Source organism: Vulpes vulpes, chromosome 4 (genome assembly GCF_048418805.1).
Source record: "Vulpes vulpes isolate BD-2025 chromosome 4, VulVul3, whole genome shotgun sequence".
Taxonomy (NCBI): Eukaryota; Metazoa; Chordata; class Mammalia; order Carnivora; family Canidae; genus Vulpes; species Vulpes vulpes.
The window spans coordinates 10,976,804-11,003,205 of record NC_132783.1 but is presented as its reverse complement, the minus strand read 5'-3'; the positions used below and the strand labels follow the sequence as shown (position 1 = coordinate 11,003,205).

The 26,402-nt window shown below is 34.5% G+C and overlaps 1 long non-coding RNA gene and 1 pseudogene across 2 annotated transcripts; one reads left to right on the top strand and one right to left on the bottom strand.

Moving 5' to 3' along the window:
- Positions 1 to 458: 458 nt before the first annotated feature.
- LOC140598432 (uncharacterized) lies at positions 459 to 8,576 on the bottom strand. Of its 2 annotated transcripts, none has more exons than XR_012000862.1 (3): positions 8,491 to 8,576; positions 4,594 to 4,755; positions 459 to 775 (listed from the first exon to the last, which is right to left on the bottom strand). It is a non-coding gene; the product is annotated as an uncharacterized lncRNA (long non-coding RNA). The 2 variants fall into 2 exon arrangements; XR_012000863.1 differs by having other exon boundaries at positions 4,605 to 4,755.
- A 14,538-nt stretch (positions 8,577 to 23,114) lies between these two features.
- Positions 23,115 to 24,559, top strand: LOC112931609 (elongation factor 1-alpha 1 pseudogene; annotated as a pseudogene).
- The last annotated feature ends 1,843 nt before the right edge of the window (positions 24,560 to 26,402 follow it).

Genomic DNA, 26,402 nt, shown 5'->3' with positions numbered 1-26,402 from the left:
TTGTTTCTCAGTTGTAGTTTTGTGTGTTTATGTATGTGTTTTTTGTTTCTAATTTAGGTAATACTTTTGTGATGACATTGCCTTTGTGCTTTTGTTCTCTGTTATTTTTTCTTTCAGTCTCCTTTTCATTTCCTTCTGTTGGTTTTTGGTATCATTTTGATTGTCTTCATAGAGAAGATATTATTTTCATTTTCAACATTGGCACAAAATATTTATTGCAGAATATGTCTCTTATGGTGGGATATTGACTTGCAAAATAATTTTTCTAAAATTTTTCTTTGTTCTACATGTTTGTTTCTTTTCATTCTTTTCTTTTGTCTGTAGAAGTTTTTTTTCCCCTTTTCTTTTCCTTCCCCTGCCCTTTTTTTAACAGTGTCCTACCCATGATTGTTAGACATGGGTAGCTCTTTGTCATTTATTCATCCATATGTAATAAAGGTGAATTCTCCTGGACTACCTCTTGGCTTCATTTATGCCCTGAGTGACTTTCTTCTAACATGTAATTTAAGAGGTGGGTAATTGTAGCCAGTGTTCTTCTCCATAAGTAAGTGGAAGCAAAGCAATGGCTCAGCCTCAGTACAGTTTACTTTATGTTAATTTTTTGTTTAATTTTACTAACATTTCCAAACAACTCCACACATTGCATCTGTATCTCATTACATGGCGGCTGTCTTTAAGCTTCAAGCTTTCATTTTGAGAAAGGTTTGTCAGCATTTGTGGATATTTATTCCCAGATTTATTACTGCTACATAGCTGTTTAAGTTGTTCTCCAGGGCTGTAAAAAAAAAGAAAAAAGAATAAAACAAAACAACATACAACGTATGAGTTTCAGATATGTCACTCTTAATGTTTGGTGGTGTGTGACACTTTCCAAACATCTTTCCCTGGGGCCCACTCTCCTTCAGTGACTCCTCCCATATTTTACATTTCTCTTGTCTTCACTAACTTCCTATTTGTTGTTGTAGAAAATTAGCTCTGCACTATGATTCCAGGTTTATTGTCTCATTACAAGGGCTTTTTCAGGAAACCAAGGGGGGATAAATAAAAGGTTGGATATTGGAAGTTGTTGGTCAGTGATTGTTATTGCATCTGTTCAATAGGAAGAGACTTTTCTCCTTTTAGATATTGTGCTTTCTGTCGTGATTCACTAATGTTACCCACCAGGTTGCTTATCTGCCTCTGTTATATCTCCTTTCTTCCATTTGGAGAAGATATATTTAATGCATATTTTAAAGAATTTTACCTATTCAATTTTTCTCTTACTACAAAAACTTTTCATTTATAAAGGTTGTGATGGTTTAGATAAAAATTTGTAGCATTTTCTATTACGTGTCAGGAATAACATTGTTTGCATCTATTAAAATGATGGATTTTTGATTAAACCATTTCCCTCACAACCTTTCATCTCTTTTTTTTTTTTTTAAAGATTTTATTTATTGAGAGAGAGAGCATGAGCAGTAAAGAGGAGGAGCAGAGGGAGAAACAGACTCCCCACTGAACAGGGAGCCCAATGCCTGACTCAATCCCAGAACCCTAGGATCATGACCTGAGCTGAAGGCAGACACTTAATTGACTGAGGCATCCAAGTAACCAACCTTTCACCTCTTAAACCAAGCTGCTGCTCTTTCTTTCTTTCTTTCTTTCTTTCTTTCTTTCTTTCTTTCTTTCTTTATTAATTAGAGACACAAAGAGAAAGAAAGAGACAGAGACATAGGCAGAGAGAGAAGCAGGCTCTCTGCATGGAACTCAAGGTGAGACTCTATCCCAGACCCGAGAATCACGCCCTTAGCTGAGGGCAGATGCTCAACGGCTCAGCCACCAAGGAGTCCCTTAAACTAAGCTTCTCAAACTGAAAGATTTATTGCCAGAGGCACTACAGGATCTCTTTACCAAGACAATATCTACTGTATGGTAGACAGTTCTATTGAATTTTGTCTATAGCAGTACTATACAGTAGAACTTTTGCCATTGATAGAAATATTCTATATTTGCACCATCCAATATGTTAGTCACATGTTGCTACTGAGCACTTAAAATATGACTAGTGCAACTGAAGAACTAACTTTGTTTTTCATTATTTGAACAGTCAGAATGGTTAGTGATCATTAAACTATATTGAAGAAGACAAAATTATTTACAGAAGGTTTGCTGTCCATTGTTAAGGCTTTGACCTAAACCGTTGTCATATAAAAGGTTAATACAACATTAAGTAACAAATGAAAGGCTTATTCATTCTGAAACCAAGGACATTTTGAAGGAATAAGAAGAAAATATAGAGAAAAGCTACCTCAATGTTTCATAAATTTCCGTCTCTAGATTTGGCCTGGAGAGAGATGTATATTATTACCTAAGTATGGGGAACATTGGGTAGAAAGATTTTCTCTGTTGCATCTAGTAAGTATAATCCTTTGATCTCATCATCTGCAGATCATCCAGTGATAAAATAATAACAAAATAATCTTGTTAGTAATATTCAGCCTGGGATTATCTAAAATCTCTTAAGGGCTTTTTGAAAGCAGGTGACTTGAAAGTCCTAGACATGACCAGTGCTCAAAGTAAAAGGTGATGTGATCTCTGAGTTGAGACTGGAGGTGATCCACCTAGTGAAGGTTTCTGGTTAGGAAACTGAAAGCACTTCTGCTTAGGAAACCAGGTTTCTGGTTAGGAAACTCCTTTCTTTCTTTCTTTCTTTCTTTCTTTCTTTCTTTCTTTCTTTTCTTTCTTTTCTTTCTTTTCTTTCTTTTCTTTCTTTCTTCTTTCTTTTCTTTCTTTCTTTCTTTCTTTCTTTCTTTCTTCTTTCTTTCTTTCTTTCTTTCTTTCTTTCTTTCTTTCTTTCTTTCTTCTTTCTTTCTTCTTTCCCTTCCTTCCTTCCTTCCTTCCTTCCTTCCTTCCTTCCTTTCTTTCTTTCTTTAATTTTATTTTTTTCAGTATGGTAAGTGTATTCTATAATCTCCATCTCCTGTTTCATCCATCCTCCCATCCACCTCTATTGGTAACTATCAGTTTATTCTCTATAGTTAGGAGTCTGTTTCTTGGTTCTCTCTCCCTCTTTACCTTTTTCCTTTCCTTATTTGTTTCATTTCTTAAACTCCACATAGGAGTGAGATTATATGGTATTCTTATCTAACTGATTTATTTGATTTAGAATTATACTCTCTAGCTCCATTCATTTTTTAAAAGATTTTATCTATTTATTAATGAGAGACACAGAGAGAGAGGCAGAGACATAAGCAGAGGGAGAAGCAGGTTCCCTGTGGGGAGTCCAATGTGGTACTTGATCCTGGAACTCTGGGATTACACCCTGGGCCAAAAGCAGATGCTCAACTACTGAGCCACCCAGGCATCCAAGCTCCGTTCATGTTATTGCATATGGAAAGATTTTATTCTTTATGGCTGCATAATATTTCATTGTATATTTAGACAACATTTTATATATCCATTCATCTATCAATGAACTACTTCCATAGAGCATTTTAAATTTTGAACCATATAGAACCAAACCTTACATTTCTGCTATCCAGCAAGTTAGATTTCATGATTAAGGTAATGTTACTTTTTTATTTGTATAGTCTAGATCAGATGTCAGCAAACTATATCCTGGGCTATAACTGTTCCACTGCTTGTTTATGTAGATAAGTTTTACTGAAAATCAACTCCAGGGGAACCTGAGTGGTTGGTTCAATGTGTGATCTTAAGGCCCTGGCATTGAGTCCCGTGTTGGACTCCCTGCTCAGTGGAAAGTCTGCTTCTCCCTCTCCCTCTGCCCCTGCTCATGCTCTCTCTCTGTCTCGCTCACTCACTTTCTCTAAAAATAAAAATGTTAAATTAAAAAAAATCTTAAAGAAAAAAAATAGCTCCACTTACTTGTTTATGTATTGTATATAACTGCTTTTGTTCTACAAAAGGTTGAGTGGTGGAGAAAACAACTAAATAGCTCACAAAGAGTGATATATTTATCATTGCCTTTTTCAGAAAAAACTAAATTTTACTGTATAACAACCCACAAAAATCAATGGCTTAATACAGCAGACTATTACATCTTACTAATGCTTTGTCTATCACAGATTAATGGGAACTATGCCCCACAAGTTGATCAAGAACCCAAATTGATAGAAACTCAAGCTTCACTGTATGTGATCCTTGATGACCTTGAATTACACAGCAGAGAAAGAGCTAAAGGGAAGGGGTGTTGCATAATGAGTTTTACATGCTTCTGCTTAGAAATGATAAATGTATATTCTTTCATTCACAACCCATTTCCCACAACTAGACCCAGGGAATTGCCTACCAATGAAGAGAATGGGAAATGCTGGAAAGCTAATGGATATGCAGTGAGTAGTAAGTGATTCTGTAAAAATTAAATAAATGACAAAGCTATATTTTTCTGCTCCTCTAGTTGATATGTGAATGAGTTTCAACTCACGGGAATGTCATATTTTCTCTGACAGAGATGTTGCAAGTTTATCATATTAGTTTCTTCTCAATTTTAGAGTTGCTCGTATGTTTCACGTGTATTACATATGTGTGTATATATGTATGCCTATATATATATACACAAACCTACACCATATATATGTATATATAAATACATACATCATACATACAGGGGATCCCTGGGTGGCTCAGCGGTTTAGTGCCTGCCTTTGGCCCAGGGCGCGATCCTGGAGTCCCTGGATCGAGTTCCGCGTCGGGCTCCCGGCATGGAACCTGCTTCTGCCTCCTCCTGTGTCTCTGCCTCTCTCTCTCTCTCTATGTCTATCATAAATAAATAAATCTTAAAAAAAAAGAAGACCATAAAAAAATACATACATACACACTATATGCATTTTATTAAATTTTGGATGAGGATATGTTTTGCTCTAATTTTTAATTTGTCATCTTTACCTGAAAATTCAATTTCTTACATATTAAGGATACATTTTATTATCACTTTGAGATATATTATTGTTACCTCGGTTTGTTCTTTCTGTTTTTTTATGCTTTGTTTTTTTTTCATCTGCCTGCTATTTACTTATAGACACCACTATTTACTTTGGCTTTACTTTCTGATGGGCATAGATGGAATTTTTTAACATATTTGTTTAATAGGATGTTTAGTGTTAAGTTTAAAAATATACATTTAATCTAATTTTTCAAATTCCTCAAATTATCAGTGAAGTCATATTATTTCAGGTTTCCCATGTTATATGTAAAAGTAACATATTTTTAAAGTCCTCTGGTTATATATTAATCATTTTTGCAATGACACTTATTTTGCATTTTTAGTTTTTTTCTGTGGATACTACCTTCTGAGTCTGCTAAACATACCCAACATGATTCATACTGAAGGCAGACCAGGCATGGTTAGATTCTAAGGCTGGGGAGTGAGAAATTTTAATTACAAATCAAGGGTGATTTATCTCAAGGGTAGGGGGATCCTTGCTTAACTCACTTATTAGGATGCTTGTGAAAACAGTATTTTACAAGAAAGTGTACAGATGGGCCTAGGAGAAGATTCAGGAACCTGACTAAAATTTGATCAAGCAAAGAATATTTGTCAGTGCCTACTCATCACACAAGACAGATCGTGGGTAACATTTCTTCAGTGAAACTTTCCATGTCCATTCTCCCATAAGAGCTGGTGCATGTTTCTGTTAAAGCATGTATAATGCTATATCACAAAATAGTTTTTTGTAAACATTTCTGTAATATTTTCCTATAACTAAAGTATCAGTTCTTTAGGGCATTAATTTTGCTGAGTTCTCATGCTAGGCATGCCACCTCATACGTAATAGATGCTCCATACTTTTTCTTTTTTGATTATAAAAGAAATGAATATTTACATTCATATGAATGATAGCATATGCTTTTCACTAAGTAATTTTTGATAGAAGTGTGATGAAGGTAAGAATTAAAGAAAAATCAGAAAGGGAAAATAGTATTTACTGAAAGCAAATCTCTTTTAAATTACAATTTTGTGAACAGCTCTGCTGCCTGAATAACTACATTCTACGAACAATGATTTGTCTTGTATTCATAAATATTTTTGCGAAAATACTTTAATATGATCTGTGTCATGATAATATACGAAGTATTTTATAATACAAATCTAATATTTAGTAGCCACAATGGTAATGAGACATATTAATATCAGATATTTAAAATTGGTGGTTAAATATTTACTATTTAGAAGCATTTCTTACCTGCTTCTTACAAATATGCTGGTGATTTGCAATGATAGGAAAGATGTCGACATATCTTTACACAGGGAGCCAGATGGCCTTCAACCATGACCTTTGCCCCATGCTATTAGCATCCAAGGGTGCTGAGAAGCTCTGGCTCATTATCCACAACCAGATGTTTTCTACTTCTCTATCACTATTGCTAAGTGGCGGTTAATGTCTAGCACAATGGGTATTTGCTTGAACCTATGATCCATGAAATGCTGTCTCTTAAAATACAAATACCACCCACTAGCAGAGACTTCTCCCCATGCATTTGTAATTCAATCATTCCTCTTCATTAGAAATCCTGCTATAATCTTAGAGAAATTTTATTTAATATTTTTCCAACTTTCCCAGTTGGCAGCAAGTAAGGATATTCTAGCCAAAGAAAGAATAAAGTTATAAATTTGAATAATCCAGGAATTACTTCTGAGTATTTATTATTATCAGATAAATTATCACAGAATGTTAACTCTATAAACACCACATAAATTTCTAATTACCCCATCACCTCCAGAAAGCCGATTACTAAGAGAGGGAGTAGAAACTGTTTTAGTAGCTGTATGCCCTGACAGGTTCAATAGTCAGTTTTCTCAAAATCTGGCTGATCAAAGTCATTCTTTCAGAATCTAAATTATTCTGGATGAATTGATATAACTGAAATTATAGATAGCCTTAAATTTGGAAGAACAAAGCATGCCGATCAAATCAGGACCGGGGGTGTAGCATATATTTATTTTACTTTGTGCCAAGCTAGGCAATATATGAAATATTGTGTTTGATGTGATTTTTCCAGATCTGTCTTTTAATTGCCTTTCATAGTCTACTGGTCTATTATGCTAGAAACAGTAGAAAGAAGGCTGAGTGTCTGTTACTCTGGATGAAGTGAATTCATATATCAAGATCCACAGAATGGAGGCCACCCATGTAGCCTGGCCCATATCACACATCTAAACCTAAGTCAACCAACACGTCCTGGAAACACCTGTCAAGGAAACCTAACATGCACCAATCAGAATTCTCCAACTCTAGTTTGGCTAGCTGCTCACCTTATAAGGAAATTCCTGACTTAGCCAATCATTCCATTTCTACACTGTTTCTTCTCACATTCCAAAAAACTCCCTCTTGCCCAAAATCTTTTGGGAAGAGTGCTTCATGGATTTGAGGCACTCTACTCTCCCAAATCAAGGATTAGTTTCCTTTTCAAGGACATCAAATTTGTTATTAAATTATTTTAGTTTTTTTACTTGACATGATTATAAGCTTTCAAAGATTGTTGCATTTTTTGAAATTGGTAAGATGTGCCACAAAACTAGTTCTTCTTTGTAATAATACTGCATTTATTGGTCTGTAAGCTGTTGATCTGTCAAAATTTGTTTATTCATCCAATTAAGTATTTGTTATATGTCAGACATTCTGTGATAAACTGTTTATGTTTTGATAAGCATTGGAAGTAGATGTCTTTCTATGGACAATTGAGACACCATGTTTTGATGAAAGGTTCTCTCTTGCTTTCATTCTTCTTCTTACTAAAGTATGGGGCTATAGTCTTCAGTAACCAAATTTTGATTTTGACTATCTTGACTATTTTGATTTGACTATCTTATAAATATATTAAATCACATTTTAATGACATGACAAGATGTCCAAAGGATACTTTTCTTCTTTGGAATTATTTGTCATAATTATTTGTCATTTAATTTTTCACATAACAATATAGGTGAATAAAAGGAAAGCCTGTAGATAAGGCTGTCCATATCCCATATCAAGTAAATTTAATATAATGTATCAGAGAAGATGTAGCTCCAAATCAGGGCTAATGGCTTATTGAGCAAATATGATGGAAGCTAGATTTTATACTGTACTTAAGCATAAACTTGGAGACTGTGAAATACAACCTTATAACTATATGCAGAGATACTGCCCTCAATGTGATTTGTTCCATAATTGAGCCTTACTAGATATACTATTTGACTATGGCTCACTTTGACTTTATAAGAATACAGTTCTTCTTTGGACTAAAAATGATGCCAATATTGTAACACTTTTTTTTTTTTTTAAATCTGACTTGTAGGCAAAATACAGTTTGCTTCTTATATCATAAAACCGTGATCATCCTTAAGCAGAGTGAACCATGTGTATTGTCTCAGATATTCTAGAAACAAAGCTAGAGGCAAAGTTTAAAGTGTTAATGGTTTGGAAAGTACAATGCTAGGATGGTGAAGATGAGAAAAATGAGAAAAAAAGGTAAGGAAATGCAGCAGTATGGTGCTATAACCTTACTTACCTGTCTGTGCTTAGATATGAACTGTAGAAAGGCACAGCAAGCTGGTCCCCAGTAGCTCAGCATGCTCACTCAGCATGTGAATTTATCTGGCAAGGTTGTTAGTAAAAGTAGGACATAGGAAACTAACACTCCGGATTGCATCATCTTGCCTCTCAGAGGTTGGATGAAAAGCCAAACTGCATACTCTACAGTAGGACATTTCATCTGAATCTAGAGGGGAATGGGTGATTTGTTTCATGTAGGCAAGAAACAAGAAGAGGTAGTTGATAGAGGGAATCTGAGAATGTGCATAGTGTGTTTACCCAATAACCATTCTTCCTGTTTGTTTCCATAGTACTTAATCCTAATGACTGAAGGCTGCAATCCATAGGTTTTAGCCCTTTAGGGTCCTTGAAAAGCTATATTGTTCCTCATCCATGTTTAGCATATTGCCTATAACATAATAGATACAAAGTAAATAATTGTTGAATTAATGGTGGATTATATGAGATAAAAAGCAAAGAGAGATAGTAATTCTCAAACAAGGAGTAGTTTAAACAGGTATAGATCTAGCTATTGTGTTTAAGAACAGAAAAGAAGATGATATCAATCCTTTATACCTTAGGCAGACCTTTGGTGCAGTTTGTCTCCATTGTTAGGGATTTTTACTCTTCAGAATATTTTCCCTCTTCTATTTTATTCAGAATAGACACCAAGTAGATTATAGGGAATAAAATTGTCGAAAGCCTATTTACCACCACTTGTGGAATTTGGATAGAGTTCTGGAGTGCCCTTGAAAACAGGAAAATGATTCAAACTCTTCAGTATCTCAGTGAGCTAAGCTAATATCAGTGTACTCTAATTAGAATTGTGCAAATCATCTATTTCTGCAAAGTCTGCCAACCAACAAACATGAAATCATACATTCTCATGAACCTAAAAAAATAGCATATAAGTTTCCTGTATTCCTGAATAATTTTTCCTTCTATTTGTGAGTTTTCATGCAAACCAAAGAAAATTAATTATAATTCAGGTAAACTATGGATCAGTACATACTTTCTTGTGTTTTTTTTTTTTAAGGTTTTATTTATTTATTCATGAGAGACACACAGAGAGAGGCAGAGACGCAGATAGAGGGAGAAGCAGGCTTCAGGCAGGGAGCCCGATGCAGGACTAGATCCTGAAACTCTAGGATCACACCCTGGCCTAAGGCAGAAGCTCAACCGCTGAGCCACCCAGGGATCCCCAGTTGTGTTGTTGCTATTGTGTTTATTATAAATATGCTCTATATCCTTTATATAATATATGTTACATATATAATTATATTATATATGATATAAAAATATATTGTATTTGATTATATATAATATATTATAAATATTATTATATATAATATATTATTACATATCATATATTATATAATATATTATATATATGTTCCTTTTCTTCTCTTTCCTGTAACTCATCTCTATTTTTTTTTCCTTGAACTCTTTTGCAACAGAGACCTTTAGGCTCTAAGCTGATAACAAACATTCTTTGAGGTAAGAGAAATCATATTTGAATAGTTTAATATACACCATCAGTGTTGGTAAGCACAATGCAAACTCTATTTTTATACTGAAGTAAATTCTGAGAAAATACTGATAGGAATGAGTCAAAATGATGAAACTCTTCCTTACAAACCACGTGCAAAGTCTGTTACAATCAATTCCACAGCAGACTAAACTTTAGTACATGAATCTAAGATTCATCATTTTAATATTTCTCCATGGCTATGAAATTTTAGGAGTTGGAAAGACTCTTCAGATACCTGAGATTGAAAAGAGTGTCCAGTAGCTTAACTTACCGCTTACTTTGTGTTTAGCAGAAAAGGAAATTGCTATTAATAGACATCAATAGAATGACAATGGTTGGTTGTATTTCCCTGTGAAAGACATTCTGTGTTGGAAAAATAAATAGTTTCCAATGGAGATATGAGTCTGATGTAAACGGAAGCGATTCCTTTTCCTTCCTACTCTTTGGATCTCAGAACTAGTTCTCAAGCATATCTTTATCTTTTTTCTATCTACTTTGGTCACAATTGTTTTTTTCTTCATAGTTGTTACATGAGGCAGAACTATTATGAACTATCTCTCCCTACATTGCGTTTATCTGTTTTGTATGACTATAGGCTATTAGAGTTCTATTCTATTTATTCAACTATATATTTTTAACTTTCAGGGAATCAATAAAGGAAACACAGGGGATCTAAGAGCTGCCAATTACTGTAACATACTCTGTCCCTTTGTATGTTTGTATCAGTCTAATAAACTCTGCCATAAGCATTCATATTTTGTTTCCCATCCTTGCTTTTGTACAGGAATTTCATATATAAGATGATCCTTTAAATGCGTTTAAAGAAATAAGACTTTTATATATTCAAACACTGTTCTGATCCATTTAGAACGGTCACAAAATATGTTAAAAGATTTTTTTAAAGATAAAATCATGGCTTGCATACAGTATAATAATGAACTCACGTGATCTAGTTTTTTTACTCATATACTATGAGGGAATAAGCATGTGTTATAGCTAACTTAAAAAGTGAAAACAGCACAAATTTATATGAAGTAAAAAAGAACGTTAAGGTAAATTGCAAATGGGGACAAAATTTTTTACATCAGGGAGAGCAATTCAATTAAAATCGCTACCCAAAGAACAGGATGCAGTTTATGTAACTATCAGAAAGAAATTGATTTAAGTGGCTACAATAGAGGTTAAAAGTTTTGCTCAAAGAAAAAAAAAAAAAAGGTTTGCTCAGCTGATGTGCATCTGAGAATACTTGAAGACCCAGAGACGCCCCTTTGAAGGATCAGGGTTTTCATAGCATAGGAAAAGTTAGGTACCTGGCTTTATGATTTTGGTTTAAGTACCGGTTTTCAGCTTTAGTGAAAACTTACATTTGGAAATTGGTCCTATTTTCATGTCTTTTGCTTAAGATCTCTGGTACATTGCTGAAAACCATTAAATCTGTATTCTTTGGGAAATATTTGTGTCAGTCTGAGAGGATTATCAGCTAGTAAAAGTTTACAAGGTAGGAGAGATGAATTGAAAAAAAGAAAAAACAAAGAAAAAATAGCAGTAGTGGCAGTCAGGGGGAAACTGGGAATCCTCTAACATTCTATTTCCATCTTTCTACAATCCTGTATTTACCTGAATAGATTGAAATTGTTAATCTCTTTTGTGCAAGAAAGTAAAAGAAATAGACTATTAATGATTTTAATACAGTGTGCCTTCAGAGCTTAACATAATGCAATACTGTCCCTAAAGAAGAATGCTTAGAAATAAAAGACAACTGTGTGAAAATCTGCCTACCATCATAGCCACCCCCAATAAGGACCATTATAACTATGGCACTTTGACCACACACACAGAAAGCACCCAGTGACCTCCACTGTTCCAGAAAATAGCTGGATACAGAAAACCCTCCACCCTAAACACTAAATAATTCTTCTCTTGCGGGGTACCCAGACTGCTCACTTGACCCCTTGTGGCAACCTAGGATTCCCAAATGTAACTAAAAAAATTTCACTTCTCAAACTCCCACCAAAATAGGATACTTGCCAAACTGAAACGGTCTGTGTTTCATCTTTTAACTTTATAAAACATAACTCTCCTTTCCCTGATGAAACTTAAGTGGTGGCAGAGAAGTTCCTTTGTCTCAATTTAATGAGTAAACAACCTTTTAAGATTTTGTTTCAGACTCAATTTTATTCTTACAGAACAAAAAGTGACCTCTTGTTGCCTAGCTGATATGGGAATGTGTTATGAAGTGGACTGGCTTTCTTTCTTTCTTTCTTTCTTTCTTTCTTTTTCTTTCTTTTTTTTTTCTTTTTTTCTATTTTAGGAGGCAGGGCAGGGAGAGTCTTTATGGAATGGCCATTTTCTACCTCATTCATTATAAAAAGCAAATAGAAAGGTATTTTGTGGAGTGCTTGCTAAAAATTTTTTCTCCTTTATCTTCTACTGTGAACTAGTAGCTTCATAAGGAGGCCCAATACTCAGTGAGTGGGTAAGGCACAGATATTGAAAATATGATTAGATCAGCATCTAGTCAAGGACTGATGCATTCAGTATGTTACATGGATATAATTGTTTTGCCAAGGAGGGGAAATTTCTTGGGTTAACCTATAACCTAAACTAGGTATGTCAAGATCTATTATTGGAAATTGGAAATGCTCTTATGGACTTCAATGAGAAAGAATTCTGGTCTCTTTGGTATCCTTTAATGGAAAGAAACACATGTCTACACACACACACAAACACTACACACACATTACTTAAAAAAAATAAAAACTCTAGAAAATAAAGCTCACACACACACACAAATACTACACACACATTACTTAAAAAAGTAAAACCTCTAGAAAATAAAGCTTTTTAGGAGTCAGAAGGGTGAACAATTATTTAGATAAAAGCAAGTTTAAAATTAGGATTAAATGGCTTGATTGAATAATTCACATTTCATAAATCATGTTCAATCAATTCTAAGACATATTTTCCTTTAAATTTCTTCACATTTTCCCTAATTTTAAATATTAAACAATAGCTTCAGTTTTAAAATAAACATCCTATTATTTTTTTTTAAAGAGTTCATTTATTTATTCATGAGAGACACAGAGACAGAGAGAGAGAAAGAGACACAGGCAAAGGGAGAAGCAGGCTTCCTGCAAGAAATCCCGTTGTGGGATTTGATCCTGGATTGGATTCTGGGATCACACCCCAAGCCAAAGGCAGACACTCAACCGCTGAGCCACCCAGGTGTCCCAAACATTCCATTATTTTTTATTTTATAGGATTTTCTATGTTAACTATCCTTTTGGCTATTTCATACCTTCACAATTTCTCTAATACAAAAGAGCTCCTGATCATTTCTATTCCAGTAATGCATCGGTTGTAGAAAAGTTTGTGGTAACTGAAATTGCATGATTTTTTTTTTGTTACTCATTAGTTTATGGACAGTTTAACTTAATCCTTTAAAGAGAATTGTGAATGTATTATTGGCTTACATTTGTATGCTAATAACAGCAAGCTATGAATTCAGAATTAGCATAAAATGCTTAATTACAAATAAATGTGACAGTAATGTGATAACTAAGAAGTTAAATTCTGATTATTTCTAATAGATGAAATAGGAACTAATTATCTACTTTCTACTTAACAATTCTTAAATAATGGTGTTAGCAATAGCAGAAGTCACAAGGTGTAGGGTAAGACTGTCTACTGAATTTTACAGAATAAATTACTAATTACTCTTTATAAAACACTCTGGGGATTTTTGCTTTTATACTTATCTTAAAGAAATCGGGTGAAAAGATTCCTTTCAGGTGACTAGATCTGAACTTGACAAATAATTAAATTAAATGTACATTTCAATTGATTTTAAAGTTCAAGATTATAGCACAAAAACAATCTTTTTCATTTAATTTAGGTTTCTGCCCCCCAAATGCTCAAAAAGTAAGAAAAATGTAAAATATACTGATTCTGGAACCAGACTAGAGAATATAGGTGGTAGATTGTTGTCAGAAAAGTTTGAAATTACACTTCTCTACAATAATCATAAAAGTATAAACAAGATAACTAAATTATCCTACTATGATTTAGGAAAATTAAAGTAATTGCATATTCATACACATGCTGTAACTGTTATTTGACCTATTTACAAAAGAGAAAATTGCATGCAAATTTCTATTAGAATAAAATGCATCCAATTCTAGTAATTCAATAATTTCAGCCGATTCAGCCAATTTTTGACTGAAATTTATATTTTCAGATTGTTGACACGGATATTTACCCTAAAATAGTGAATTTTGTTTAAGTATTGTAGTTTTGCAAAAATCCATGAAAACCTATTTTATGTATATAAACAATTCTTATTAAATTATTAAAGCAAATCCAACAATTTTCATTAGTTTTTTCTAGTTATAATGTCTCTATAATCATAAAAATAAATCACATTGAAGCATTTAATATTGCATATCCACAGTACAGCATTCATGCTTTTTGCTAGAGCATTCCTCATGAGCAGTAGTGATCATTACGTGCTAAATTTCTATTAAAATTTAAAAAGTAAAACAAACAAACAAATAAACAGGGCACCTAGATGGCTTAGTTGGTTAAGTATCTGCCTTCAGATCAGGTCATGATTCCATAGTCTTAGAAAAGAGCTCTACTTGGGATCCCTGCTCATCAGTGAGTCTACTTCTCTCTCTCTCTGCTCCACAAATTCCTTGTGTTCTCTCTCTCACTCTTCCTCAAAGAAATAAATAAAATCTTTAAAAATAAATATATAAATAAGAAGATAAAACTTTATGAAGAAAAATATAAATACTAAGTAATTATGTGTTTATAGAAATAATGTGAACAATTAGTAAAGGGGGTATTTGATGCTATTTTTATTTCTAACTTTCACTTGTCATATTTTATTGGTTTAGTGTGCAAATTATTGTTTAAATAGTTATCTGATGATACCCTGATTCTTGGCTGTTTCCCAGAGGAAGACATAAATCATAATAATGTTGATATTAAAAAACAAGTTATTGATATTATGATTTATTTTTAAAGTATATTTCTGATTATTGGTATTCCTCAGCAAGCTATCCATTTCTTATAGACACTGGACCTGTATAATTCACATATATTTTTTAAATCAATATTTGGGATCCCTGGGTAGCTCAGCAGTTTAGCCCCTGCCTTCGGCCCAGGCCGTGATCCTGGAGTTCCGGGATCAATTCCCACGTCGAGCTCCCTGCATGGAGCCTGCTTCTCCCTCTGTCTGTGTCTCTACCTCTCTCTCTGTGTCTCCATGAATAAATAAATAAAATCTTTAAAAAAAATAAATCAATATTTAAATGAAAATTCCATGATGAATATCAGGTCATCCATCAAAATTATTATCCATGTTAAAGGCCACTGTCAGGAATGGTAAATGTGAAGATCATTTTTTGAAAAAGACAAAGGATATTGTGGGGAGGTAAAATTTACCTCTTCCCTTTAAATGTTCTTCTGGCAAGATTTAAATTGACATAGATTAACAGGAAAAGTTCTAATATAATGTTGTTTGCATAGGAACTCCACATACATGACCGATGAAGCACAGGAAGGTAGAATGAGATGTAGATTCCATGTTATGCTAAGGAATGGGATAGGAACTCTCAAAGGAAAGGAGGGCAATTCATAGAGCAATAGAAAGAAGAGCAGATGTTTGGTAATTAAATGTTTGCTCTGCCATACAGATGGGTCACTCAGATAATATTTATCTCTGGTAATAACATTATTATAGAAAAGATCATAATTTAAATTCTTCTACATAGTTAAGGGAGAAGCAGAATTTCTCTAGAGGCTGCAGAAATCTTGATTACCTTCAGCTCCAAATAGTCCCCATGCCAAAGTGACACATTTGGGGGAGACATGTTCTGAATTCCTTCATTGTGCTAATTATACTAAGGATGGTAGGCTTGTAAATATGAATTACTGTCTTAAGTTTTTATTTTGCTGCACTGAAATTTACTGTTTTTCACTGGAAAAAACTTTTGTATATATATTAAAGAGTTTTATCTCTAGAGGTATTTGTTTAGCAAATGTACTACATACAAAAGGCTTATAAAAAAGTAAGTTCGACTGATCCTTTTTTCCTTCATATTTTATACATTTTAACAAATATATTTTTATCAATAAACATTTAGCAGGACATGATTCTAGGATTTGAATTGATAAAATATATATTTAAAAAAAATCAACACCATTTATGCATAGATTTCTTTATCAGACTTTTCTTGTGTTAAGTAAATTTTTTTAATACTGTACTCAGATGTATAATTAATTTTTTCACCAAAAAACTCCCTTTTCAGATAGGGGAATAATCAGTTTTGACTTAGCTATGCATATCATAAATTTCATAGAATTTGTCTGAATTAATTAAATTCATAATTACAGCTTATTGAGAAATTACCTACTTACATTTTTTCACTATAACCCATGTTAGTCTTCTTAACCTAAGAACATACTGACAAGGATTATTGCACCTTACTAAATATGTCATTGGCAATGAAAATATCCAATTATTTGTTCATTGTCATTCAATGATTTTTCACTTAACTAGTTTTTTTCACTTAAAGCATATTTTGAAATTTAGTTTGTATCAGGAGCTTTGCTCTGGAGGACAACGAAATGGAACAAGCGTGACCATTTTCATGAAGTGATTTTTTAAAAGATTATTTATTTATTTATTTATTTTTTTTTTTAAAGATTTACTTATTTATACATTCATGATAGAGAGAGAGAGAGAGACAGAGACACAGGCAGAGGGAGAAGCAGGCTCCATGCTGGGACCCTGACACGGGACTCGATCCCAGGACTCCAGGATCGTGCCCTGGGCCAAAGGCAGGTGCTAAACTGCTGAGCCACCCAGGGATCCCCACCCCCATGAAGTGATTTATAATCTAACAGCAAGTTAGGGAGGTGAAAAAAAGTTTTGCAGTGTTAACAAAATTTAGAGAAGAATGGGAACATAAAAACATAGACAACCAATTCAGAAAGAAAGGGCCATAGACATTATTTCTTAATTAAGAAAATACATGTTAAGTAATTAAGAAATCAACGTTGTGGGGAGATATTTATATTAACAATAAAGGAAGGAGCACAAGAGAAAGCCTGAAGTAGGCTAGGACGTTCACACTGCAAGTGTATTGTTATTATGAACATAGAGTATTATGTGTGCAAAGGACAACAACAACAAAAATATTAGGTTGGAGAAACATGGAGTTGCCAGATAATGGTGCCAGAAATAGTCAATACCAGCTAGAAAATCAACAGTGTATTTGGAATAGGAGGGCTTTGAGGAACTTGAAATAATAGAATAGATATTAAATAATAAATATTATGATTTTGATTGCTCCTTTTAGTTGGTAGTAGGATCTAGTAAAAAGTCAAGATATGAAGAAGGCATAAACAGAGATTCCTGTTTCCAGCTTAATGGAGTAAAGTGACTAGATTCACTCTTCTGCTTCAAACAAATAAATACTAGATTAAAAAAAATAAGGCAATTTTCTTTTCATATATTCAATAATAGCCAAGAAAACAATGATAGTGATAGAATATAAGCCAAATGAAGTGATTCCTGGAGTTGGCTTAGGATTCGGCCTATGGAATTTCCAGGTGATAGCACCTGGGGGGGGGGGAGGGGAACCCAGGTAAAGCCCAGAAGCTCACTTACTTTGAAATTATAAAGTTGAAATTTCAGGAAAGACAAGAAATCCAGCATTAGATCTGTGCTAATAAAGAGTAATTGATATCTATAGCAGCTGGAAAAGTTAAGAATTCTACTGATGCTTTGATTTTTGGTCAGTGATACTCACTTCAGACTTCTGTCCTCTAGAACTTTAAGATAATAAGTTTGCATTTTAAGAGACTATATTTGTGATAATGTATTATAGCAGTGATAGGAAATGAATACAAGAGGCTAACATCTGATTTCAAGACACCTGATAAATCAATATAGAGTAGAATTGGCATCAAAACAAAAACAAATTGATTAATGAAACAGAAGAGATTTATGAAATAGACCATAAGTAACTGACTTTTAACAAAAGTTCTAAGAAAATTCATTGGTGGACAAATAGCATTTTCAGCACATTGTGCTGAAACATTTGGATATCCAGATGGAAAGGAAGTGAAATACAAATGTCAAAACTTATCAAATTGTATACTTTAAATATATGTAATTCATTGTATGAGAGTTATATCTCAATGAAATTAAAAAATTTAATTTAAAAATTTTGAAACAATGTTGTCCTCAGTAATGGTCTAATTTTCCATAACCTGCTGTGTTTGTGAGTTAGTGGCATTAACTCAGGCTTATATAGTTCCTCTTTCCTCTGCCTGGAATGTTTTTCCTCTAAGATAGTGGCATGTCTTGCTCTGTCACTTTATGCAGGTCTTCTAGTCAAAGGCATCTACAAAAAGGGTCTGTCCCTGCCCAATAGGCCACTGTGTCTGGAGCAGAATGCCAAAAGTGGAACAAGATAAAATATGTTAGAGAAATAGCAGGTACTAGATTTTGCAGGTTCTTGTTATCACTTCATTGACTTTTGTTTTTCCTTGTAGTGAAATGAGCCTTTGGACGCTTAACTAGTGGCTTCTTATCTCACTCTAAGGGAAAACAAAATAAAACAAAACACATTACTGACATCAATTTGTGGGATCATTCTAGTTGCCATATTGTGTAGGGTTATAAGTGGGACAGAATGGAAACAGGAGACCAGATAGAGATGATGGTGATTAGATCAAGCTGTTAGCTTTATCTCTATTAATTTCCTAGTGGTATGAATAATTCACCACCAGAAATATTAACTACTTAATAAATAATGTACAGAAATGCTAATTGGTGCTGACTAAACTTTAGAGAATGCTTTCTTCAACACAATATATTCTAGACTATTATTTGTCAAGAATTTCTACCAAAGTCTTTTATTTGAAATAGCTTAAATAAAAGTAAAATCAACTTAAAGAATTGCAGAATTATGCATTTTTAAAATTTTATTTATTTATTTGAGAGAGAGATAAAGAGTGCACACAGGGAGGAGGGGCAGAGGGAGAGACTCTCAAGCAGACTCCCTGCTGAATGCAGAGCCCGATGCAGGGGTACATCTCACAATCCTGAGTCATGACTGAGCCAAAATCATGAGTCAGATGCTTAACTGACTGACCCACTCAGTCACCCCAAGGATTATACATTTTTGAGTTTATAAGCATGTGTTGGTTTTGTTTCCATTGTTTTTAGGCTATAATGCATTTTGCCTATGTTACTTTGTCTAATAACAGTGATGTCTAATATATAAACAGATATGAGTAGATGCATATATTAATTTGATGCATGTGCCTGACAGTGAATTGTGGATGATGCCAATGTTTTTTTTTTTTATAAAGATTTTATTTATTCATAGAGATGCAGAGAGAGAGGGAGGTGGAGACAGAGACACAGGCAGAGGGAGAAGCAGGCTCCATACAGGGAGCCCGACGTGGGACTTGATCCCGGGTCTCCAGGATGAGGCCCTGGGCTGCAGGCGGCGCTAAACCGCTGCACCACCGGGGCTGCCCGATGCCAATGTTCATTCTTGACATTTCTGTCACTTATTTTTGTTACATACAAAAATGAGCTAGCTGGACACGTGGTGTCCTCTAAACTCTAGGGACCACATAACTAGAATTCAAGGCAATTGTGTATATTATAGCATAATACGGCATTGCTCCAGTGATTGTCTAAACATTTCTTTCTTAAATTATCATTTAAAAAAACTTAGGTCCTTTGATTACTCTCTAGTTTCACCTAAGCATAAAAAGTTAAATGAACATGGATGTAAAATTCTCCTGAATGTTACTGATTACTGTAGTGCCAGTTTTAGGCACGTCAGTGTGGTTAAAATAAATAAATACATCACCAGAGAGCATAGTAACATGTAGGGGTCATGGGGGTCATAGGTATGATTATTTTATTAGAGCTGGAGTGTATGGTGGGCAGGAGATTATTTTTGTAATTATACCATTAACTGGATGCTGATATCTTGTCCACTTTGTCCAAATGCTTCTTTATCTATCTAAGTATAATTGTTAATTTAAAGTCACACTGATTTCCATACCAAAAGCTCTATTTCAAAGATGTTCTGCTCTCTATTTGTATGCTTTAATCTGCCAAACACTCTCCTAAACTTGTGCCCCATGGGACATTAAAACTCCTTCTTAGCTGCCTGGTTGTGCAGTACCAGCATCTCTGAATTTGGTATTTGGCTAATAGCTCTATTACCTTTCATGCTGAGTCCAAAGCTTTACCTCCCTCAATCTTTACTTCTGCCAACTGGAAAATTTTCCATCATGTCAAGAAAACCTACTGTGCAGTGTGCTTAGGGAATGGTCCCTCTCTTGCTGACTGACAGCTATTCAATAGAGAAAAGAGCTGCAGAGAGATGCCGATACGTATTAAGCTTACTGAAGAGAATAAGCTTTGTATTTCAAAATGTCACTTTTCTTAGAGTTCAGTGGGAGTGAGTAGCTATAATAAGGTAATTTCTAGCAGGAACCATACTGTAGTTCATTGTATAAATAATTGATTTGATCAGCTGAAATTATTGTGCCTAGTCCTGAATGACCTTTCAGATGAATTGCTGGGTTTTCACTACAAAAGCAACCAGAGCTTATAGTACGATATCAAAAAAAAAAAATCCATATACAGTAGTTTTCTATAAAAAGAAAGGGTATTTACATGGCATTATTTCCTTAGAATAGCTAAAATATGATCAGTTGTTTCCCTGTGTACAAGTAGAGATGGCATATCTTGGGTTTTATTTGTATGTTCAAGGTCAAACACTGCAGTGAATTATTTCAACCGTGTCTTATACATGAATGTTTTAAAGAATATGTTACAAAATCAAACAGAAACAAAAGCATAAATATGATTACACCACAGGGAGAGGTTTTTCTCTTTATAAGATGAGAATTTATCATTATAATATCTTAAGAGAATAGTTTCTTTTAGAAAATTAATAAACACACTTGAAATTCTACACAATGATAGAGTTTAATTAATCTCACCATGGCCTCATCTCTTACTTCTTTATGTCCCAATCCTTATTATAATGTTTCACTGATGTCTGTTTGAATAAACTATATATTCTCTTTCTAGTCAGCAATTTTGCATAATTAATCACATTATGCCTTTCCTTCAATGCTCATTTAACGCAGTTGCTTATTTTACATTATAGAACATTATCATTGTTAAATATTATCCAAATAATACTAATTTAAAGACTTAAAAATATTCATTCTCAGTCTCGTTCCCTATTTCATACTTCTACTCTCCATGTGTAACCATGATCAAATTGTCCATTTTCTTAAGCTTAGATCTATATCTTTTATCCATATATATATATTCAACTATATCTACATGAAAATATTCAATTATATATACACAGAGCTACCTATCTGCATGTCTACATAGATATCAATTTTAACACAAAACAGGTTATTCTGTGTGTACTTTTCAGAATTAGTATATATCTCTTAAATACCTTTCAATTGTGGCATTTTTCTCTTTTCATAATATAATTTTAATTATGGAAGTTATATACGTACAAAGTAAAAATTTTGACAGTATAGAGTGAAATTATAACTTGACTACCCATATACTTCTGTGTCATATATCAGACATTCCTGTTTCAAAATTTTTAAATATATCTACCTACTTCTTGTTAGTAGTTGCCTGTTATTTCATTTGTGGTTATAGTGACTTTGGATATATTGTTTTTTTCTGTCATCTTATTTTTCCTATTTCCTACCTGGGAGTTTTTCAGTAATGTTTTTTAAAGATTTTATTTATTTATTCATGAGAGACACACAGAGAGAGGCAGAGACACAGGCAGAGGGAGAAGCAGGCTCCATGCAGGGAGCCCGATGTGGGACTCGATCCTGGGTCTCGAGGATCATGCCCTGGGCCAAAGGCAGGCGCTAAACTGCTGAGCCATCCAGGATCCCCCAGTTTTTAAGTAATTTTTTTAAGTATTCTACCCACATCCTGAATCACGAGGTTCATAGTTAAAATCAGGCTGTAAAAAAGCACACTTCCACAATTGAAATGGCCTGATTAGTGGACAAAATGCCGATTTAGATGTTGAATTATCAGACCTTACCTCATCATTGTAGATTCATATAAGCCTAATTTCCAGCATCCTGCCCATGTGAAAGTGTAAGTCTACTTTATTCAATAATGTAGTATTTGCTTACACTTTTGGGCTCCAGGAACACCAAAGGTCGGTTATGATTGAGGGCACCAATATTTTGGGGAAATACGGGTAAAATCGGTAATAGAATTATCCAGTATTGGAATTCTAGGAAGGTTCCATAGACATATATTTGGCATTATCAGTGGAAAAATATATGGGTTTTTTTTATCAATTCTTACATTTCTGGTCCACATTTTTAATTTTATCTGAGAATAGCTCTGCCATTTGAATTTGAGAAAGGGTATGTAACCTGCAGAATTTACTGTTACTTATTATTCCTCACAGCAGGGGGATGCCATTTAGCTAGGCAAAATCTGAATGCGAGCCCTTTTAAAAGATTTGCTTCTGTTTTAAATAGCTAGTTCTTTAAATTCTCCACAAATATGACCTGACCCTATTTAACTCAAATCCTCATTTTAAGCCACCATACTCTACCTACACTAGTGATCTAACATTGACTCCAGGGAACAAAATAGTTTTCAATTGCAGTCCTTCAAATAGGCTGCTCTCTGTTCAGAGGGCTGCCCATTGAGCCAATGCCTTTCACTTAGCTAAATGTGTTGGGTCTTTAGCCTCCAGTTATGAGGTCAAATCTGAGTCCAGACTGCTAACACTAATGTCCTCCCCACCCCATGTCTGGCTAGCTAAAAAAATTGCACACAATTCATGTGAATTATAAGCTCTGTGAAGTGAAAGCTGTCATTATATAGCCACTGCTTGACACAATGCTCTATAAATATTTGTTGGTTGAAAAAGAAGGGAATGAGCTTTTTCACAACGGGTTTGCCACCAGAACACAGGTGTTGTGAAAACCACCACTAAACCTAAACCAAAATGGGAAAGCAAAAGACTCACATCAACATTGTAGTCATTGCCCGTAGATTCAGGCAAGTCTACCACTACTGGCCATCTGATCTACAAATGTGGTGGGATCGACAAAAGAACTATCGAAAAATTTGAGAAGGAGGCTGCTGAGATGGGTAAAGGCTCCTTCAAGTATGCCTGGGTCTTGGATAAACTGAAAGCTGAACGTGAGCGTGGTATCACCATTGATATCTCCCTGTGGAAATTTGAGACCAGCAAGTATTATGTGACCATCATTGATGCCCCAGGACACAGAGACTTTATCAAAAACATAATTAAAGGCACATCTCAGGCTGACTGTGCTGTCCTGATTATGGCTGCTGGTGTTGATGAATTTGAAGCAGGTATCTCCAAGAATGGGCAGACCCGTGAGCATGCCCTTCTGGCTTACACACTGGGTGTAAAACAACTAATTGTTGGTGTTAACAAAATGGATTTCACTGAACCACCCTACAGCCAGAAGAGACACGAGGAAATCATTAAGGAAGTCAGCACCTACATTAAGGAAATTGGCTACAACCCTGACATAGTAGCATTTGTGCCAATTTCTGGTTGGAATGGTGATAACATGCTGGAGCCAAGTGCTAACATGCCTTGGTTCAAGGGATGGGAATTCACCCATAAAGATGGGAAAGCTAGTGGAACCACACTGCTTGGATCTCTGGATTGCATCCTGCCACTAACTCGTCCAACTGATAAGCCCTTGCATCTGCCTCTCCAGGACATCTACAAAATTGGTGATATTGGTACTGTCCCAGTGGGTCGAGTGGAGACTGGTGTTCTTAAGCCTGGCATGGGGGTCACCTTTGCTCCAGTCAGTGTTACAACTGAAGTAAAGTCTGTTGAAATGCACCATGAAGCTTTGAGGCTCTTCCTGGGGACAGTGTGGGCTTCAATGTCAAGAACGTATCTGTCAAAGATGTTTGTTGTGGCAACATGGCTGGTGACAGCAAAAATGACCCACCAATGGAAGCAGCTGGCTTCATGGCTCAGATGATTATCCTGAACCATCCAGGCCAAATCAGTGCTGGATATGCACCTGTGCTGGATTGTCACACAGCTCACATTGCTTACAAGTTTGCTGAACTGAAGGAGAAGATAGATCGTTGTTCTGGAAAAAAGCTGGAAGATGGTCCCAAGTTCTTGGAATCTGGAGATGCTGCCATTGTTGATATGGTTCCTGGCAAACCTATGTGTGTTGAGAGCTTCTCTGTTTGTCCTCCTCTAGGCCGTTTTGCTGTTTTTGACATGAGACAGAGAGTTGCTGTGGGTGTCATCAAAGTGGTGGACAAGAAGGCAACTGGAGCTGGCAAAGTCACCAAGTCTGCCCAGAAAGCTCAGAAGGCTAAATGAGTATTATCTCCAATACCTGCTACCCCAGTCTTAATCAATGGTGGAAGAACGGTCTTAGAACTGTTTGTGTCAATTGGCCATTTAAGTTTAATATAAAAGGCTGGTTAATGATAACAATGCAGTGTAAATGCATCTGCATTCTTTCAGAAGCAAAGGAGAAGGTTTTGTGGACCATTTGGGTTTGTGTGTGTGTGTGTGTGTGTGTGTGTGTGGCAGTTTTAATTTATTAGTTTTTAAAATCAGTACTTTTAATGGGAACAACTTGAGTAAAAATCTGTCACAGAATTTTGAGACCCATTAAAACAAAAATTTAATGAGAAAAAAAAAGAAGGGAATGAATGTTAGAAGGAGAAGATAAGAAAGGAAGAAAGACAATCAGATATTAGAGCATGTAATTATGACAGCAAGAGACTGAATATACAAATAAACAATAGCCAGACAATCTATGACAATAGAATTCTGACCTAGAAGTCCAGGAGACCAAATCACAACCTTTGCCATGATGTACTTAGAGCAATCAAGACTTGGTGAACAACTGCCAAATTTCATATTTTTGCCCCCATTTTCAACTCAGAAAAAAACAAACAAGCAAGCAAACAAACAAACAAAAAAAAAAACAAATAAAACCAGTGTCAGCAACATCCAATCAGGACATACACAGAGCTTTCCAGTTTTTTCACTATAAAGCTTTGCCACTCCATGCCTGCCATCTTGGTGATGGTAGCAGGCTCCCTTGCTATAGTAATCACTGAATCAATATCCTCTCTTTGTTCTCATGTGGTTGGCCTTTTAAAATTTCCACAATAGAATTTTTTGTATTCTCTAGAAATATAAAATATGGGAACATGACCTACTCTGATCACCACATAAGAGTCATATATGTTGTGACCAAGAGGATAAGTTAGCAGAGATTTGCTCTTAAATTCCACATTGAAGAATCTGTGACAATTGGCTGGTAGTATGCAAATATTTGAGGACTATTATTTTTAATGTTTTAAAATATGTTTATTAAACATTAAGTATTATTTATTTCATTAATAGCTTTCTAGATTATTGGTTTAGCTGTGTGGTCATGGTCAAAATAATAAGTAGCCCTTGCTTTATTTTTTAAATTTTTAAAAAATATTTTATTTATTCATGAGAGACAGAGAGAGAGAGAGAGAGAGAGAGAGGTAGAGACACAGGCAAAGGGAAAAGCAGGCTCCCTGCAGGGAGCCCCACGTGGGACTTGATCCCAGGTCTCTAGGATCGTGCTCTGGGCTGAAGGTGGCACTAAACTGCGGAGCCACCGGGGCTGCCCAAGTAGCTCTTGCTTTAACTGTTCAGTTCAAAGTATTTTGAATACTCAGATATATTAAAGTATTGCTAGTATGTGTCATAAGCTGTTTAACTTTATAAATGTTGAACTTTTATAAATAAATGTGTTCACTTAATAAAGCAAATAAAGTTAAGGCATCCTCAAAATAACCAGTTGCTAATAATTTTTATAAGTTCATTCAACAAACTTACATTCATCAATGCTTTTTAAGAAATTTAGAATTTCTTAAATTTAAGAAATTTAAAATTTCTTAAATTTAAGAAATTTAAGAAAATTAGGTGCTTTTTAAGAGATTTGCTCTCTAAGAAGGAAGATAAAATATGTGATGAATTATATTAATTGAAGTATAAAAAATCTATACAACTTGAGGTAATATGATATTTTCTATTAGGATAATTAAATAAATCAGGAATGGTGTTTTAACCTGTTGTCTTAAAAGTAAGTTTTTTTTTAAAGGAAGTATTTTTAAATTGGTTAGTAGAGTCTGAGTGGAAGGAAGTAACAGAAAAGCATAAAACCAAGAACAAAATCACTGATAGGAAATAGGTAGTCTGGATAACTGAGTGAATATGTGCAGAGTAGTTAAA